Here is a 17,869-nt window from a genome sequence, read left to right as displayed (position 1 = left end):
GAAGCCAGAAACAGGATTTATTTTGCCAGCAAAGGTGAAAGCATTCCCAGCCACCCATGTAGATAGAAGAACTAATGTGAGATATTTAAGGAAGAGAATGATTCACAACTCAAGAACAAGGAGGAAATGGATTAATTTGCAGGAGGAGGAGACAGAACAGTGGGGAAATGATGCTTTCTTAAATGTGTTGAAAAACTTGGGATCTTGCAGAAAATACTTTACGCAGGAAATCAGTGACTTGTGTCACCGATTGAAGAAGAATGTTTTTGGTGTAACCACTTGTGAAATTCTGCCATTTGGTTATTGGCTACATTCTGCAAGCTGAGTCACACAGTATTTAAGAAATCTGCCTCTCCAAATTGTTCTTAATTGACACTGAGAGTGGCCCTCAGCATCTTTCCTAGCAAACTGATCTCATTGCTAATACATTTCCTTGTGTTTCTTTTTGGCCAAGATCTGTATAGCAGAACCCACAAACATTGTCCTGAATACATAAAAATATTACAATGGAATACATGCTCTGCCCACTACTAGCACCAGATTGCTTGGATATTTTTTTTTCCTGAATTTTCCTGGGAAAAATGAACTTAACAGATGAACGAATATACTGAGAACAGGAGAAAAATCAGAATTTAAAAAAGAATGCTGCACTCTATAATTTAAAAAAAAAAGATTGTAATAGTGTCTGGTATTTGACAAGTTGTGCCTGATTAGCTCGTATGTCCAACATGAAAATATGAGTACTTATGCTTAAATCCCCAAGACACATTCTGATTTGAAAAAGAGAAGTATTGGGCATTTTTGTTGTTGTTGCTGTTTGGTTGTCTGCTTTAGCAGTTAACATATACTGCATAGACAGCACTAATAATGAAGAAAAAATAATCTTTCTTCATTTCTTTTTGCTAGCAGATTTTTTGACTTTGTCAAAGAAATTTAAAATTACCAAATACAAGTAACCATTTAATCAAATTTACTGGAAATAGCTCATTACCACTATCTTCTAGTGGGAATGAGGTCCTTAATCAAAGATGGATACATCTGCATAAAATCTCCAAGATCAAATTTCATTTCCTATTTCCTAACACGTAAAGAACCGAGAAAATATTCTTTCAACAGTCTGTAAAAGTACAGACATCATGAACACTAGCCAACTCCTTTTATTCAGCATCAAACACAGGATTAACCTTTCCAAGCTCCCAACACAAAATCAACCACTTCCCTCTGGCAAGCAAAAGCTGCTTCACTATTAGCTCAGCCCACTAAAATCTCTATATACACAAATCGGAGCATCTGATGTACTCCATTAGTTGTGATCAGAGATATAATGTACACAGTCATAAATTAGATTACCGCTTCTCATTGTTCTCTATAAATTAGAAACCTGACCAAAAAAAAGTGGCTCTTTATATCCTCTCCTCCCACAAAATACACAGTTATATTATGGCTAAGAGCCTCTAAAAACATGATCAGTTCCTACTTAGAAGTCACTTATGCTCCAGGAACAATAACAAAATACCTAACTAATACCTTAACCAGACAGTCTGCCTCAAGACTACAATTAGCTCAAACCTTTAAGCCCATGTTAATGCTAAGTGAGGAAATGCTCTGTCTCTCTACGGCAGGTGTGCTCTCCCCAACACACAGCAATCTGCCAGAAGATTGACTGCACCTTCAACAGCACAGCACCACACATTACAGTCTGCCTAAATCCACAACTAGAAGACTTATTCAAACTCCAGCGAATGACACAGCACAATACTGCTATCTGCCCAGCACCTCATGTCCCGGTCTTCTGATCCTGCTCAGAATGGTTTCTCCATGTTGCTGGTTATTTGTGATGCACAGTAGGAGACACTGTTCAGCTTCATACACTCTCATTCTTCTTTCTGGGTGAGGGCAAGACACACAGATTGTATTTCCTAGTGAAGACCATTACACGACTGACGGAATCCCTCTGTTCAGTTGTTGCTGCTTTTTGTCAAAAGGCACAACAGTGTTGAGCTCTAGTTAGCATTCCTAAAATAACATCCCATATTGTAGCCGCCCATGCAGATGACTCCATCATCTGAAGTCAGAGATAAGAGAGCATCAAATGTTTCATCTTTTATGTTAGCAACTCAGCATCAAAGGCTTCTTTAACCTAGCAAATGCAGGACAACATGCACAGAAGTGCATAGGCACACTGTTACCAGCAGAACACATGCTAGCAACCTGTCATGAAAAACTCCAATGCTTTTCCCTTGAAGGACTGAAATATATGTAGGGCACTGTGTGTACTCTCTGCTGTCACTGCTGTCTGAGCCTCTGAGGCAGACATTGCGAAGTTCAATAGCTTTCACAATAGTTCTATGCAACTAAAGCAGGTGGCATGCACACCAGCCCATGTACCCAATGATACAGAAAGTGTAAGCACTACTTGTAATTTGCAAGACTATTCATTTTGCTACAAGTCTGAGTGACACTTCTGTGCTGAAGTAACAGAATCTGCATTCTTGGACTTTATTCTAAAGCCAATTTTTTAATACCTTAAACAGGATTTTACACAAATAAATATCTGCATATGGACTTGCATCACGATCATAAATGTCTTACAATTGGCTTAATTCTTTTGGTAGGTAATGGTGTGTGCATGTAGAATTAGATACATTCAAGGCAGCAATCTCTCCTTGTGTCCTGCATCATCCTCTTTGTCACGTCAACACTGAATTAGATTTTAAGATGTTATTTCCTCATGTTTACTGGACAGATGAAGATAAGAGGACCGCAAACTACATTTCCTTTCCGGTGAAGACAGTCAGCCAAAAGCTTCTTTTAGAGAGAAAGCAGCACACACAATCACAATAGCAGATTCCAACTGCATTACAGAAACTCCTTACCGGGAAACTCGACTTGCTTAAGTCTATTTTAGCATTGAATAGCAGCTTCTGAAGTGCCACACTACTTTAAGCATCCTGGAAAAGATGTTCTTTCTGCTAGGACAATAGACCACACCTTGACAAAACTCCCAATTTAAATTTCTTTCCTATCATTCAACATGTTAACTCATATTTAACCAACCAGAAATTAGGAGTATTTAAACAGTCAAAATTCTATCAGAAATGCACCCGTGTCCTAAAGTGTAACAGCATATAGCACATATTCTTCAAAGTGAAATAGGTGCAACTCATTTACTCCTGCTACTGATGGCCCTAAGGAAGTTCTCCATCAAAAAAAATGATGTCCTGAACATTTAAGTTCTGAAACTATCACAATTAAATTCACATTTTTGAACTCACTCACTGCTAGCATATCCACTCTTGTAAAAGCTTAAGTCAAAAGGCTTATCAATGAACTTCTGGCAACTCATTTTTAACACTTAACATCAAAATTTCAACACTAAAAAGATTATCTTAAAATAAGGTCGATCAAGAGCATCATTCCTCTTTCTGAAAGAGGGATAACCTCTTTCAGGTATTTAGCCTTTGATCATTAATAATCATTAGAACTAGAAGAGCATGTTATCTGTAAGTAGTATGGTTAACCAGAGAACAAGTCATTAGCTAGAAGTCATTTTAGATTAGATAACATTTCATTAATACGAACAGTACCTCCGCCATAATAAAGTACAGTCTCTGTTCTGCCAAATAGTGCCTGTCCTTATTTTACAACTCTAGAAGTCTGGGAATCATTAGTTATTACTCTCTTGGTACACAGAATAACTGTTAATGGAATGCTACAAATCAAATTAAGAGGAAAATTCTGACAGCATTTATGTGATAGGTCAGAAAGTAAATACATACACTCTGTCCTTCAGCAACAGGTCTGGTCCATCAGAAATTTTTCACACTAACCACTTGAGGACTCAGGATCCCATGCTCATTTTGCTTTATACCAGGTTTATACAGGCACAAATTAATTACAATAGTAAAAGCCAACTCAGAATTAAGCTGAGTTTCACAAATATAGGAGACAATAAAACCAGAAACAAGAAATAATTGAGAGTCCTTCAAACAATGCATTAAAATGGATCATACTAATACAGGTCCATATACACAGATGTATGTATCAATACTCCTAGAATGTAAAATTAACACTAAAAGACGAGAGATGGTACAGGGGCTGCCTAAAGCGTTCATTCATAGCAACTGCTCTTGCAGATCAAACTGAAAGCACTGCTGAGCAGTTTATTCTTTACACTATCAAGTACAGTCAGAAATTGATTCATTTTCATTCATAGACAGTTTTATTTTTAAGGCATATTTCTTCCCATCTGATCTCTCTTTATTTTCTGCAGGCACAGGGTCCAATTTTAAACATTTCTGTGTTTATCTTTGACAATGTCCATCACACATGTGCAAACTACTGCAAACTTAAGTCTGTGGTACTTCTTTTCTGTTCCAGATACTGAAGAAAGTTTTCTCATCTTAGTCTTACCATACACAACTCTACCTTGGAAACTTAAAAACCATTTAGAGTGGCAGATAAAATCTATCTCAGTTTAAACAGGTCATGTTGAAAGTTACAGGCAGGATCATTACTTTGTTGGTCTTAAGTTAGCAGGAAAAGTGTAACTGCCAACTGCAAATATCAAGCGAGAAAAAAAAAAAGAAATCTCAAGCCAGGCTCTTAGGACAAGACTTCATTCACATTCATACAGAACTTTTGAGTCCTTCATTCACTTTCAGGACATCGTTCAACATTTACAATTTTGTCTTTGTGAGCCCAACGAAAAAATTCTGCTTTTAAAACAAGGGATATTGACTTGTTCATGTCATTTATTGTATTAAATGAAGCATATGGAAAGCACGAAATAGAATGAATACCTGCAACACAACTAGGGGATTTGGCTACACCAGGAGGGGAAGCAGAAAGCCAAACCGTTACACAGCTAACCATGATAAAATAAAGTGTAATGTTCTAGATATTTTTTTCCTTCCTTCTCTTAAGGAAATTATTTTGGGCAAAAAGCCACTGGCCTAATCACTTACTTGGCATCTTTTTTTCTTATCATTGAAAGTCTTTACATAATCTCTCCTACTAGAAGGGACACACCAATTTATATAGATGGCAGTATTATGGGAGCAAACTGATTAGTGGTCAAATTTCTAGTGATTAGAATTTCAGAGGCAGTTTGCCTGGGCAAGAACTTGCTTTTGACGTTCAGGAATTGAACAGGTGGCAAGCTGGTGCACCTTGGAGCTGTATTTTATGTTTTTATATAATGCAGAATAATCACCATATAAAAATGTTTATTGGTTCTGAGAGCAGAATTAACACAGCTTGCTGTCATAAAACACCAAGACGTACAACTTCTCCATATTTATCCTTCCCCTGCTTTCTGAGGGACTGCCTGCACAGTGCTTTCCCACCTATCTTAATAAAAAATGCTAATTTGACATCACCTGCTTCCCATCAGCACAGGTCTCAGTTCAAACATTCACAGTGGCCACAGCCCCCTTCTCAGCAGGGGCTTCGTGGCTTCCACAGTATTTCAGCCACGCAGTGGGTAAAACGGGCTGGTTTTGCCTGCACAGTCCACAGACCTCTCTTTAGTGCAGCTGCCTCAGTCGCGACAGCACCCGCCGTGATCACCCATCCACGGAGTGCGGAACATCTCTCTCAGCCGCAATTAGACCAAAACCTTTTTTTTTTAAAAAAAAAAAAAAAAAAAAAAAAAAGACTAGGCATACCGTGAGACACACGGCCTTAAAGCAGCAATAGCGCCGTGCGAGCCGCAGGCTCGGTCTCTAAGCGGCGAAGGGTACAGCCGGCGCCTCACGCAGGTTCCAGCAATAACCGAAGCCCCGGAAGGCGCCAACGGCCGCCGGCCGGCTGGAACCGGCTCCAGCCAGCCCTGAGGTGGAAATAACGGCTGCGCCAAAGCCCCCGGAGGGGGGGGGGGGGGCACTTCCCCCGCGGGGCCGGGCGAGCAGGGGCGGCCGCGCTCGAGGGACGCGTCGCCCCCTCGACGAGGGGGACACGCCGCCGCGAGGCTGTAAGGCTCCGGCGGCGGCGGCGCACGGCAGCGCCGCCCGCCCTGGCCGCCTGCCGTCGGGGGGCCGAGGGGCGGAGACCCCTGGCGGAAGCAAGGCGAGGTGAGGCCGGCGCGGGGGGGGGTTCAGCGCTTCTCTGATCGTGTTCTGCCTCTCCGCTCCAAATTGCTCCATCGGAGGGTGGAGGCTCGCATTGCTTGGCAGTAATTTAAGCACAGTTCCCCTACTTGAGTCAGTTTTGCCTGTGGCACGATACCGACAGGCTAATACAAGTCCAGTGGAGCCCCTAGTGTGGGGACTACAAATGCTTCCTCTCGTCTCCTCAGTGCGTGCTGTCTGAAGGAGGTGTCCCTCCCGCTCTGCTTGTGGAGGGGGCAGAAGTACAGGGGCTGTTGCTTTAACTAGCCTTGTGTAGGACATAAATGAAAAGAGGGGATTCTGCCCCCAGCCCTGTACAAAGCATTTTTTAAAGATTACAGCCTAGCCTATGAAAAAGGAGGACAGTAAGTCATCAGTACAGCAGATCGAGAAGTGGGGACCTTTACCACAAAATTATGCTATCATGTACTCGCATCAAAGTACACCAAATTGTAGTACGTTTTTCTGGCTAGCTGAAAACATGCTGGGAGATCTCAAGGAAGCAGCCTGGCAAAGGACAGCTGAGCTGAACGTGCAATATAAAGGATTCAATAGCAACCAGATACTACTATAGGTTGTAGGTTCTTCTGCAGCAGCAGCAGATAAAAAAAGTGAAAAAAAAGCAGCCCCTGAGCACTGAGAGCCACAGCTCCACCAGCGGCAGGGGGGTGGTCTGACTAATGCTACGGTGAAGACGCAAAACAGGCTGTAGGCTAGAAGTGCTAGTTCAAGGCAAACATAGAACGGGCAGCGTTTTGTGAAAGCACGACTAAAAGCAAGGGCAAACAAAGAACTAAGTGGCAACCCAAGGTAAATTTACAACACAGATATGCCGAAGAATAGTCCTTTCAACTGTACAAGGACTAACTTCCAAAATGTTTCCTGAAGAATTGTTATATGTCTCCTCGATTTCTTAATAGATCTTCAAGAAAGGAAGTTGTTACAGATTGCTTAAAGCAAGAGAGGCATTTCTTTGCCCCCTTCCTTCTATCCCTCTGTTAAATTGCTTCATAACTTTGTAACTAATTCAAAAAAAAATTATGCTTTTTCATGATTTTTTTTTCTACCTAGTAAACGTGTCTGTGGTCAAACTTTTTAAAATGAATTCTACTTAATCTATAGCTTCTTCTCACTCATGATGAGTCCTGCTATTTTGTGTAGCCAATGCTGCTCAGAACTGTCTACAGAGTATAGCAGTTTTACAGTTATTTGGTAATACAGGGCTTCTAGATGCAATGAAATTATGGCTAGAGTTCATTATTTGCCACAAATATTAAAAAAAAAAATCCAAAGGAGTTTAAAATCAAAATAGATAAAATCATCTTCACTTTCAGGCAAGGCATGAAGAAGCAGACATGAAGTGACTTAGCCAAAGTTAAACATGATAGAACCACAAATTGAAACCAAATATGCGAAAGTCTGATATTTTAAGTTACTACCTGTAGAAGATAACCTTGTACTTAGCAGCTTCCGTGAAGGGAAAAGAATAAGGAGCTATGTAAATTACTCACTTCCTGCAAGGAAGGATGACAAGAATATCTCTGTTTATCTCTGTGTACAATCAATTTTCTATAATTAAAGGATTTCACCTTAATATCCATTTCAGTTACTCAGGCATTCTGCAAGACATCTTTACTTATATTGATATTCCCCTAAAGAACAACGAAAAAAAATCTGACATTTTAACAGAGATGAGCAAAACAGTATTATAAATTCAGGTCACAGCTCATACTATCAAAGTCTTTATTGGAAGTATTGCAAGGCATTGCATGATAAATAGTGGTGGCATTTTAACAATATTTGGCAGCAGCCATTAAGTTTTTCATTTTACAGAGTTAATATCCAGTTGCTTTATTTTTGGCATTACTCTGCAACCCTTAAAACCAGCTTTAAACTAATACATATGAATACACATTCACCTAAAAGTTAACACAGATGCAAAAAATGGCTCACTCCAGCCATTGAACCATTTGCATTACCTATAAACTTGTTACTTCTGTTACTAAAGTTTTGTCTTTTTTTTCCTTCTGCATATTGAGGGAAAGAAATAAAAGGACATTAGAGACTTTTATATAGAGACGTTAATATGGAAGAAAATACACAAGTTATTGCTTGCTAATTGGGTATCTGGACACAATGCAAAAAGCAGGGAATCTAATGTTCAGGGACCCAATTTAATAACAAGCATGCAATATTAGCCCACAGAACAAAGAATGTGTAAAGCAAAGGTGGTCAATTCATGCACTTTTAAGGAACCCAGTTATCTTAGTAAGGATTCTTCACTAGGGTAACTTCATGCTAATTTAGTCTTTGTCTTAAAGCTTGTCTTCCCTAAAATGTGAAACAACAAATCTAGTAACACAGACTTTTCCAAATAAGGCTGAAAAAAATCAGAGCAAGTTTGTGAAAGTGCCTGGACATGCAAAATATGAATACCTTTGCACCTACAGCAACATTTGAGTGTTGTACTTTTTTTTCCTGTAATAACTGCAATTAACACCTCCAGACAGTATGTCAGCAGAACTTACATTTCCTGGTCATTATTGTACTACATAAAGGTGAAGTAATAAAAGAGAGAGAGAGAAATCTCACTGTTGCCATTTTTTTAAAGTGGAAAACGCCATATGTGTATTTTTGAACCACTGCCAAAGAGTATCCAGTCATCAGACATTCTCCTCCCCCTCCATCCCTCAAAAAAAGCAAGGTGAAGGGCCAGAAAGCTGTGGTAAAGATACAGATTGGGAATACCCCGCAGTGCTGAAGGCAGAACAGACTGCTCTGTAGCATCGTCCACATATTGAATGTCTCGGGCAGATGTAGTACAGCCAGAGTACAGCCAGAAATCCCTAGCAAACTTGAAGACTCAGGGGGATTTTGGAGCCTCTACACATTAGGTTAGACCTACTCCAAAGATCGGGCCATGTCCTGGGAACAGCTTGGAGCTGAAAGTGCAGTGTCTGCTTCAGGTCAATGTGTTGCAATCAGACTTTGTGTCAAGACACACTCTGTAGCCTTTTGGTGCAGATCCCCAGAAGGCCAAGCCAAGAGCTTTCAAATGGTAGTGTCTGATATACAATTTATATGATTTGCAGTTTTCCCAGTTTAGAAGCTGAAGTTTTAGTGTGGAAGCTCCAAGGAGGAGAGAGAGTACAGGCAACAAAGCAATAGAAGAGACATGAGGAGAGGAGCATTGCTCATTGTCAAGTATCCCTCAAGGTAGATGTGTGTGTGTGTGTGTGTGTGTGTGTGTGTGTGTGTGTGTGTGTGTGTGTGTGTGTGTGTGTGTGTGTGAGAGAGAGAGAGAGAGAGAGAGAAGACCCATGGAGCACCTAAAAACATCATAAATCCTGATAGAACAAAACTGGATGGCCTTTTCCCGACAGAAGTGTCCTTGTCAGTGAAAACTGTGCATTATTAAGAACTCAGTGAAAACAGAGAAGAAAACTTAGTGTTTGCAAATGATAATTAGTAACTGTGGACAAAAACATGTTAGTGAAGAGCAAAGAGGGCTAAGCCTCTTCTGCTAGGTGTTTGGGGAGGGGTTAAGTCTGGCTATGCTGTAGAGTCAACATGAAATCTTTCATTAGGTTACAGTAACACTGAGTAGTGTAAATCATAAATCTGTATTGCACACTACTGTTCTAACACAAACTATTGCGGGGGGAGGTATTTGTAGTGTGACTTAGAAAGTGATGATCTCTTGTAGCAATACTACAAAGTAAAGTCCCAAATTTGGAAGGTACACAATTAGAGTCCATATTTTCTTTACGTCTCTTTTCTATCTGTGGAGCCCAGACACACAGCAAGCTACTGGAGTCCAGCAACTTACTGTTTGCCAGCTGAACTACAGTAACTGACTGCTGCTCAGCTGATGTTCAGTAACCTATTACACAAAGGGGCATGTGAGATTGGAGTACACAGTGAACTACTTCACAGTCTGTTCTAGAATGGCTGTATTATTTGTTCTCATGATTTTCTAAAAAGTGATATTGAGAAAAGAGAAAAATTATCTTTTAAAAGACATGCATGTCTCATTGTAGGAAAGGGCTAGCTAATATTTTGATAAATATTACTACCATGTCTTTTTAGTAGTTTGTGATGGCCAAGTAGAGAAACATACACCAGAGTTAGTTGAAATTAAAGATTCCAAAGCCAAGCTTTTGCTTTTAGCAGCTAAAAATTGGTGAGTTTCTAATCATTAGGCTTAGGTGTGTTCAGATTCCAGACTTTATTTTTCCTCCTCATACAAAAACAACTATGACCTTGGATTTTTATTCACAATTTTGACTTGAGCTTTGCAGTTATTTATGGCTATACTGCAGTAGGTACTAATCTTTCACAGAGAGTAAGATAGATGTCAAATTAGAGTCACATTTTGATAACAATCTGTTCACTTACTTCCAGTGCAAGTCCATATAGTACAAACACTGCAGGCGCAGGAGACTGATAAAACTGAGTAAGTTCTACATGAACTTGCATTCCCCAAATCTGATGATGATCATTTTGAGTGCAAATGCACCAAAACTTAGCAGAGGCCACAAAGCTGATCCATTGCCTTGAAAACTTCAGTCCTAAGACTCGTTTCCATTGCTAGCTGTGAAATGTGGGATGTGAAGCAGATGATCGTCCATTTGCAAGAACAGAGGGAGAGTTGCCAAATAAACTCCGAAATCTCTGCAGACATCTCATTTCGTTATTCGAATACCAGGGGTTACTGAATTTACCACCTCTGTTGAGAGGATTTCATGTTTAAGTGTTTCATACATCTCTCTTTTTCCATCATGGGCCTTGCTAAACTCTGCTTGTCTCCAAAGGGGCTGTTATCTTCCAATATTGTCAATGTAACCTAAGCCAGTAATTGGCCTCAGCAGGAAATTTAGACATGTTTCTAACCCCTCATGGGGAGAGGATACATATTCCATCTGCAGATACGGCTTGCCTTTTTTCAGGTTGGCTAAGCTTAAGGAGACTGTCCACAGTCAACATTTATGTTGGCTGGATCTAAACACAGCCTGTGTTGATGACACTTAAGTTTCACCAGTAAATACTGGAGTGCCAGGTGTGTCAAATGATTTGTTGGGTAGTGCCCGTAACATCTGCTGATAAGCAAGTGCCCTGGGAGACTGCTGTGTCCCCACTGGAAGCAGAGACTATCCACATCAGTTTCAGTCTAGATACACATTACTTGGACATGAGTCAGCATGGATGTTTCAGGAACACTATCCATGACCTCTCAGGGCAGTGCCAGAAAGAAAAGAATTTCTTGAGTATACGTCTTCAGACGTACTAAATTCACTACCATGCCTTTAATGTCATGTAGACCTGTCTGCACACGCATCAAGCTACCAACTTTGATAGCTGGTATTGATACAGATCTCAATGAAAAACCCTTCCCCAAAGTTGAGTCAATACCTGAGCAGCAGTCCCAGTGATGAAATGATGTTATTTTTCTCATTTTTTTTTTAAATCAGATGGAGTGCTGTGACCTGCAACATGTTCATGCAAGGGTAAAAAAAAAAAAAAAAAAAAAAAAATGTGGCATCCTTAAGTTGGAGGAAAAAATTTAAATTGTTGCTGTGGTAAATGAAAAATCTGTTCTGAGACCCTACCATCTAATTGTCCATTAGGATATCAAAAACCAGATTCTTCTTTTAATTTAATAGTGTTCTAAAAGAGAACCCAAGAAAATGCTAAGCATTACTCATGGTGGAACTACAAGACAGAGCTTTCGACTCATGACTCATCCAATAAAAGTGAAAGCAGTTCATAAGCAGAATCTGAAGAGTTTCAAAGCACAAGATGAATTTACCTTTAAAAACCCCATTTCAATAAGAAGGAAAAAAACAGTTACAGGAAACGTAGGACTGGTTACAGCAGGGAGTGAAAATAAGGAATCATCCTGCTTTCTACAACAAGGTTTCTCATAAACTTTCTCCAGGCTGAAAAGCAAGTTATTTAATCTGTGTCCCTGAAATGAAGGTGTATCCAGTTCTTTCTTCAATGCCCAAGTAACAGATTACATTTGCAATGAAACAATTAGAAATTGTTTCATAACATTATTGCTTTTTTCCTTTATTTACAGCCCTTGAACCTCACAATTTGATTTTAAAAATCTGACCAGATGTTACTTCAGGAATTAAACTGAGTTCATCCTCTTGAAAGTAGATTGCTTACTGCACAAAAAAATGGTTTTCAAAGACTATAAGATGATTGACCACTGTCAAGAGATGACTAAGAAAGGTGTTGAATACTGAATTAACACTGAAAAGATAGGTCAGGAACTTTATTCTTCTAATCTTCTAGGGGTTCTATGAAGTTAAAGTGTAGAAAACTCAAAAGTCAGAAAGGCTTTTTCAGAGGATGTGACACTTGTTCCCAGGAAGTCACTGTGACCCTGAACCCAGTAAATATCAAAAAGGAACATTCTTATGGGAAATACAAGTTAGTGGAGTTACAATTAATTAAAACAAATTTTAAATTAAGGCTTGCTCTTCAGGACAGTTACTGTCTATATTACTTCCACTTCCTAGGACATCACTGTAAGTTTGGATTCTGATTCTAGCTGAAGAACAAACTTTTATGTGATAACAGGGACCTGAGCTGAGGAACTAGAGGCAATGTTGGGATGGAATGAATGAGAAGGGTGTAGATGCATTAAAGCACCCAACAGCCTTGCCACTGAGTTTGGTGGTGAAATGAACCCAAAATATACATTTTAGGAGTTAAGATTAACTGGAACTTTTCTAAAAATTACATAGAACACAAACTTTTGCAAATAATTATCAGGTCATATACCCATAAAAGTCAAAAGAAGATATTTTGTTACCTGCTCATCTTAACTTATTTACGGAATAGAGCCAATATTAGTCAGCACAAGTAGTTGATTCCAAGCAAGAACGCTTCAATCAGTGAGGAAGGGAGGTAATTAAAATGAGGGAAATCCAAAACAGTTATAGCTACCAATCATGTCATCTAAATTGTACTGTTTTATTCATTAAAAATAAAGCTTTGAAACAAAGATGGCATATTTTATGCAAGTTCTTGATTACCTTTCTGCCGAGGGAGCATGTAATTTACAAGAGGACTTGAAGCTTTAAGTGCCTCTGACTTAATTCAGCATGCTGTATTGATGGTCCCATTTAGATGATTCCATTTTAGGCCCCTCTAACGCATTAAAGGCATGACTTACTCACATCCATTTGGCTAATGATCCCCTACTGCTCCAAAGTAAATGACAGCTATTTACAGTAAATTATTCAATTAGATAGAGGGAAGTGCAGTATTCATTTTATATTGTTTGACATGGCAAAACAGAAGTGTGCAAGAAGGCAGGTGGGGCATTTTAATCTTTCAGAATCAATTGTTTAATCCACAACAAGAGACTAAATATACTCCACAGTATTTGTCAGCATCAGATTTTTATTGTAAACAGTCTAAGAGACACTGAAGTGTTGCAAATCAGGGTAACATAATTCTACCCACTTCAGAAATAAGTCATCATACAAATAATACAGGGAATGCTGGTAGCCACCATCTTATAGAACTGCTTGATTTTAAGCATAATTTAAACTAATACATAAAGTGATTTTGTTTTTCCACATGCCTGCAGGGATTTAGGAGACTATTTCCATCTTAAAAAGGATTTTCGGCCCAAGCAAACCAGAATCACATTTATTTGTAATGAGATTTATACTACCAAGTGCTGCCTCACTTTTGGAAACAGGCCCAACTCTCCCAAGACATTTGGGCACAGGGATATTTCTTCTTCATGTAACCTAGGCAAATGACAGTGTTCACTGTCATGAGAGCACAGTTGCTTTCATGAATTGAGGAGGATTCAGAAAAAAACATCAAATAAAGTACAAGCAAGAGATGTACAATTTGGGGCTAAAAAGTAGCCTAGAAAAAGTGGAGAAAGATTACACTAGAGTAACTCAGAAATAGCCTTAGACAAATTCAAAGACATTTTTCTCCGTATTTCTATTCTTTTTCAGTCACTGAAGGGCGCACATTCACATATAAGCACATGCATAAGTAGTTTACAATCCCTACTGTATATATATATATATGTATGTATTCAGGCTGCAGGCTGTGGCCACCAAGCCTGGAGAAGAGGCTGAAGCCATGGTTCTGATTGTCCCCTGCCTTGCGCCTGCCAGTAACTGTGCTTTGCACAGTTCTCAGGATCTGAAAAACTTATTACAGAGCAAAAAAAGAAACAGGCAGCATATGCCCAGTGGTGAATTCTGAATTTGCAGAGCCTCTCCCTTTTGTGAGCTGCAGCACAGCAGAGCAAGTACCAGGCACCCCAGACTTTCCTCTGGCTAACCTGCCAATGCATTTAATTTTCTGTAGGCAGAGGGCCAAGTTTGGCAGGCACAGCACCCGCTCACTTTAATGGCAGTTGCACTCACCTATACCAGCAAATGAAGTTTGCCCAAGGACTGCAAGCAGACTGTAGAAAACACAGCTGTAGCCAGCTTCTTTATTCAAGGGGTCCACGTGAAAAGCTACAGGCTGGACTGTTCTCATTTCTTCACCTTTTTTAAAGCTGCTGAGATAGGGGAACCCTTCCCACCCTCAGCGGTATTTACTCACATTTGCTCCTTCCTTTGAGCAAGGGTACCAGACTGGCTGTTCATACTAAAGGATTTAGTCAGAAGACTGGCTTAGTGCAACTAGACTACAATGAATCTACCTGGCATTTTGTGCCTGTAAATCCAAAAGTGCTGATGAAACTATTCAAAAGACATCCTACACATGTGGCTCCTGAGTGCCTAAGAAAGGTTTGTAGTTCAATGTTTCTAAAGTCTACTTTCTCTAATTTAATACTTCCTGCTTATTCTGCTAACTCTATTCCTTTTTTATGAAGGATTTATTTTACTTTGACTCTGAGCTCTACCCAAACCAAATACATCAACCAAATTTTGCTCCAGATTCTCAGTGTCTCCAAGCTGTCATCGATGCTATGTGAGTTTTCACCAGGCAAGGGTTGCTTCTTCATTATGTGCAGAAACTCAAAAATACTGTCTGTTTGAAATACTTCATAAAGGATATACTAGTACAAATAATAACAATACAAGACCTTGGCAAGCAGTACTTCAGTGCTTCAGCCTGTAAAGTAGCTATCTCTGCTTCTACCTACACCTCCTCACACAATGGCTTCGTTGTTCTCCCTCCTGCTCTCAGACTAAACATATGTCTACTGACATTCCTGCTGGTGCACAAGCAAGTGGCTTTATGAGTTAAATTCTTCAACTATGTGATGATCCTCTGAAATGTTTTAGTTACTTTCTGCTGAAAAATTATCCACCTGAAAAGGACTGAAGTTAAACCAGATTGCAAGCCAATTCTTCACCTGGTAGAAAATTCATAACGATGAAAAAGCTTGTAGCATTGCATTTGAAACCCACAAAGCCCAAATTAAAAAATAATCAGATAAAATAAACACTGAGAGTGTGAATTTAGTTCCACATTTTTAAGAATTCAATTCACTGAAATAAAATTGGCTTCACCAAATTACTAATTTTTTTTTCTCTAGTTTTGAAATCCCCTAACAGCCAAACACGAAAGTTTAGAGCAACTGAAGACTTTCAAGCTACATTGCCAGTAAAACAGCTACACGTAGCAGCTACACTGAGCAGCACTGAGAAAGAAATATCAAGAGTGTACAGGATAGCATGTATGTTTTTGAATACTTGCTCAGAGCAGCCTGCTTGGAATGACAGAAGACACTGAAGTGGAGGAGGCAGGAGGAGTCAACGTTCACTTCAGTTTTTCCTAAGGTCTTCACTGCGTTAAGGCCCACGTAGCCAGAAGGAGCAGGCCTGGGCACCAGGTGCTTCAGCACCCAGAGCTGAGAGTGAAAGTGCTCACCCCACGGGGATGGCTCCAGATGGCTCCAGTTAAATGTGAAACCAACTATTGGAAGCAATGAGTTGGCCTAGGGTGAGTTACACGACATCATCTCTGGTCTGATAGTACGGGGAGAAATGCTGAGGTTCAGGGACTCACTGCAGCTGTGTCCTCATCCCACTCTACTGCCAATCCCTGCTGTCCAGAGGAAGAGACAACTTGGGACAGCTGCCCCTATCTCTGTAGTGCGGAAGTTTCTCTAAAACAAGTGTGTTAACTGCTCCAAATGGACTTGATTCACAAGCGGTATTTACAAAGCACTCTAGCATCCCTCTTGAGAGGCAGAACACAGACCATTATACCGAAATATAGTACAATTTTCCTCTACCTTGGGCAGGTGCACTACATTCTCATTCATAATACAATTAATAGACATTAAGGGTCAGGTACACATATCAGCTAGAAAATAGCATGATGATTATTTAGCCCAATCCTGCTCACTTAGCATCAGGCTTTGCTTGCTTTGAGGGTTTTTTTTTTTGTTGTTGTTGTTGTTTTTTTCCCTCAGAACCCTTGACATTATTGTCTAGCTATGATAATACTTAAATAAATAAAGGAACGGGAAACACTCCCAGGTGAGCTATCTCAGTGTGCTATCTTATAATGGGCCCTTCTCCTAATGCCATAATTCATGCAAGTTTAGGTAAAAGTATACAAAGAATGTTTTTAATAGAGCAAACACAGAGTAGAACCACTCCCTGAGGTTTTCCAGATCTCCCACAATTTCAGAAGCTGTCTAACACATCCTTGTAGAAATGGCCAGTAATTTTTACATTTTCTTTCTCAGCATCCAAAGGTCACCTTCTTCTTACAAGTCCTATAAATGCTTTCTGAAGTTCTAATGTTTAGGAGCTAGAAACTGGAGGAGAGAAACATGGGCATTCAAACACACAAAGAACGTGAGAAAATACTTATGAAAGAAATCTGTTCTAGGGAGGGAGGCACTTACATTGGAGAGAACTATGATTTGGTCTGAAAAAAGAGCAAAAGGCCTGACATGGAAAAAATCTCTTGCATCCTGTGCTTCTAGCTTAGCACCTCAGCCAGCGATGTAGACAGTCAGTGTCAATCTAATATGAGGTAGCGCTTCAGCAATAAGAACGTGTTTCAGCCACAGTAGCTTCAGCACAGTAGTGTTAAATTTTACTTACACGTCCTTCAGCTAAACAATTTGTGTTGGCTACATTTTTCTCTGCAAGATTGACACTGTAATTTGGCTCTTTCTAAATGCCTGTATCTTTAAAATGACAGAACTGTTTCTCTTTTTCTTCATTTAATGACTTATTCTAGAAGTGCTTGCTATATCTCAAGGGTATTTTGAGAACTACATTACAAAATTTTGCATAGCAGGACTCAAATACATACAAATGGAAGAATATCTCTTCTTCTGGAATTCAAATCATCTTCTGTCTTCTAATTCATCACAATAAGATAGCACTCTCCAAAGCATTTCTATGATGGCTACATATTCATTCCAACTTTTTCCTTTAAAGGAGACCTTCTGGCTGACTGATTTTGTAACCTGCATCCCAAGTGCTGGTCCCAGTGTTGTCAGAAGTACCTGTCGTGGTCCTTTCCGCAACACCAGCAGAAAAAATAAAGGGGTTGTAAAAGTACCAAAGTGTACACGTTGTAAGGAAGGATACTAGTGTCTCAAAGGCAGTTGCTTTCTAGTTCAAAATCAACCTAAGTACAGAGACATTTATTCCAAAAGCCATCTGCAGGTAGCTCTGTGCTGTACAGTGTTACACACGTGAGAACTCCAAACTGGCGGCAACCAAGCTAGCTTCCAAACTCCAGTTAACCTGGCCCTACAGGAGCTAATCTGTACCCAGGTTAATTAG

At 39.7% G+C, this 17,869-nt stretch overlaps 1 protein-coding gene across 3 annotated transcripts in view; it reads right to left on the bottom strand.

The window, feature by feature from the left end:
• Window positions 1-17,869, bottom strand: part of INSC (INSC spindle orientation adaptor protein) — a 143,399-nt gene that overhangs the window by 100,224 nt on the left and 25,306 nt on the right. The gene's annotated exons all lie outside the window — the stretch shown is intronic.

This window comes from Rhea pennata, chromosome 5, assembly GCF_028389875.1.
Source record: "Rhea pennata isolate bPtePen1 chromosome 5, bPtePen1.pri, whole genome shotgun sequence".
Taxonomy (NCBI): Eukaryota; Metazoa; Chordata; class Aves; order Rheiformes; family Rheidae; genus Rhea; species Rhea pennata.
This window is presented reverse-complemented; position numbering and strand designations above follow the sequence as displayed.